The sequence below is a fragment of the Cynara cardunculus genome (genome assembly GCF_001531365.2).
Source record: "Cynara cardunculus var. scolymus isolate 2C chromosome LG 1, CcrdV1, whole genome shotgun sequence".
Taxonomy (NCBI): domain Eukaryota; kingdom Viridiplantae; phylum Streptophyta; class Magnoliopsida; order Asterales; family Asteraceae; genus Cynara; species Cynara cardunculus.
The window spans coordinates 13,844,750-13,847,895 of record NC_037528.1 but is presented as its reverse complement, the minus strand read 5'-3'; positions in this window follow the sequence as shown (position 1 = coordinate 13,847,895).

Below are 3,146 nucleotides of genomic sequence, written 5' to 3'. Positions count from 1 at the left end.
TGTGTTTATGTAGAGTGTTACAGTTTGTTTGATTCTAACAATGTATGTTTTTCTCATTTTGATTCTAACTTAAATTCATATTCATTGATTTTTAATTACATTGTGTTTCGTTACTTCATAACTGCTTTAGTTAATGTTCAGTCATTTTACTTTCTCTATGTTGAAATAGATTGAGAAGAGGACTTGATTCGACAGTAGGAGCTACTGCAACTTGATTCGACAGTAGGAGCTACTGCAACTATGTCTTCGAATGAGAGAAATAAAGCCGAGTAGGGGAAGAAGATGATCAAAAAGGTAATGTTTTTATTATAYTGAAGCAATGCAATCTTTTACCTTTTTTAGTTTGTAACATAGTAKATCATTTTATTGATTTGGGCTGCATCATTATTTGTATGGCATGTTTTTCTTTAGAATGYTGATTACTAWTGCAGAAATCTGCATTTGGTAACAACAACAATGCCATGATCTTATGGTCCAAAATAAAAGACAAGGGTACAGAATTTAGAGGTCCACAACTTGTTGGACAGGTATGTTGTTTTTATGAATGTGAACAATCATGGATGTTGATTATATAGAATATACTACATTCTAACACCGTTTATATGTGTGTGTATATATATACACATATATTTGAGGCATATATATATGTATGATTCCTCATTGTCACACAGACACATAAGTCCATATTTACAGCAGCTGTGTTTTAGATGAAGTAAACTGATTGGATGAAAAAGCATAGACAATAACTGATCAAGCCATAACTCCAAATTGACAAAGATGAGAAATTGGTGCCTRTTTAATTTCAGATTTTGGGGCTGCTGTGTTTCTCATCTATTTGAGCTATTGGTTCCTTTCAGTCTTGTGTATGTCCTTTCATAACATGTACATTTTAAGATGTAGTTGCCTTTGTTCCATCTGWTTAGCCTTAAGAGTGCTCATATGTATATTTCTTTTGGTTTTCAAATGGAGTTATAAGATAAATTTTCTGTTACATGGAGTCTATTGTCAATCTGATGATTATGCCTTTATCTGTTGGTTTTTATCAAGATGAACCTGTTGTGTTATGCCTTGCCCAAAATAACGGGTTGTTTATGAGGCTTAATATTGGAATAGGAAAACAATCTGTTTGAAAAGTATRAGCGCTATTATTCGAATTGCAAGTCTCGAATTCTCCYCTCAAACATTACTTGAATTAAAACAAGATATCATACTCAAAACATGAACTATGGTGAACCTGTTGGATTAATCAACAGAATGGTTATGATCAAAACTTTTCAGACCTGGTGCATATGGTTATGGATTGTACCTTGTAGACTTGTTGCTATTGTGTTTTTGTTCCATTTTTCTTTCCTCTGGTCTCAAGCATATATCTCATATAAATTAGTTCAATCGAATAATTTCTTGGAGCTGAACTTGCTAAATTTGAAATGGAGGATAAGGTGGATGTTGATCTATTTGTAACTGCACATCAACCTCTGTGATATGGTTTTCTGATCTGTATTGAAATCTTGCCTCTGGCCACTTGGATACTTATAATTTAGTGTTGTTGGTTCTAGAGATGGTTTGCAGGATTTGATAACAATAATATATTGCAGATATGGAACAATTTATGATGCATGTTCTGGTTTATAGTTGTTCTTTTGGCCTAAATGGATAGGGAGGTATAATGTGGTTTATAGTTGTTTTTTTTTGACGTGGGGTTAAAAGGGTCATCCAATCAGTATACTATTAGGAGGGTTGATCAGATTTTTTGAGGATTTTAGGGTAAGTTGTTACTGGTTTTCCTATTGCAGAAATGGCTGCCAAATTATCTGTTGGTTATTCTTTGGATCAGATTCCTAATGATAATTCTAACACTAATTTATATGGTACAGATACCCACGTTTGCATTTGAGAAATTCCCAGGATCTCAACCAGTGTTGACAACCCATATGAAATCTATTGGTGAATCCATGGCAGTAGGGCGCACGTTGCAAGAATCTTTTCAAAAGGCGGTCAGATCACTCGAGTGTGGCTTCTATGGTTGGGGTTGTGCACCAATCTAGGAACTGGACTGGGATTGGGACAAGTTGAAATACAGTCTCCGGGTCCTTAATCCTGACCGAATCCATGCTATATATGCTACAATGAAAAGAGGCATGAAGGTGGATGCCATTCATGAGTTGAGTTTGACACATGGTTTCTCACCCAACTTAAAGAATTAATAGAGACGGCATGTGATAGGTAGAGTATCAAGTTTTGCGAGGAGTTTAGGGAGGATGTTATAAAATAGATTTGTAGATTGATTGAATGTTGGGGAATGTTTTGAGAACTTATTTTTTTTATATTATAAATTTATATCAATTTATTGCTTTGAGATTTTTATGTTATTTTTGTTGATTAATATAATATATAATTATATACAAATATAGATCTTCAATATGTATGAAAAATAATAATAACATGCCCTTTAGAGAATGAATTGATCTTTTAAAAGTGTATCTAGAGATAAGATTTAGAGAAGGTTTTGATTATTTGTATTTAAAGATAATCTTTTGAGAAGGTTTGCGGAGTGTAACTAAAGGACATCTTTAGAGAAGGTTTAGGTAAAATGTCACTAAAGCCAATATCTTTACAGAAGCTTTTTTGTAATCCTTCTCTGAAAGCATCTTTTAGAGACGCTCGTAAACCGTCATCAATACTTGAAAAGTGTCACTAATAATTACATTTAGAGAAGCTTTTACAAAAAAGTCAACTAAGCTTTAAAGAAGTTTTGAAGTGTATCTAAACCCCTAAAAAAATGTCTCTAAAAGCTACMAAAAACATACCCTCCGAAAACCGTCCCTAAAACCTTTACCTACCGTTACATAGAGAAGCTTTTTGACGGAAATGAAAAGCTTCTCTAAAGCCTTTAGAGAAGCTTTTAAGAATTTTAAGTACAAAAGAGAACCTTCTCTAAAAGTTAATTTTCTTGTAGTGAATATACATCAACAAAAAATACTTTATGCATTAAAAAATGGTTTTAAGAGTTTTTATCAAATGATCTATGGTCAATCAATACAGTCACCCATAAGGTTGAAGGTTACCTTGAAAGAGAAGCAATCAAGATTTGGAGATGAGAAACAATCGAACTCCGAGGAAGTAAACCTAAACCGACAAAGAACCAG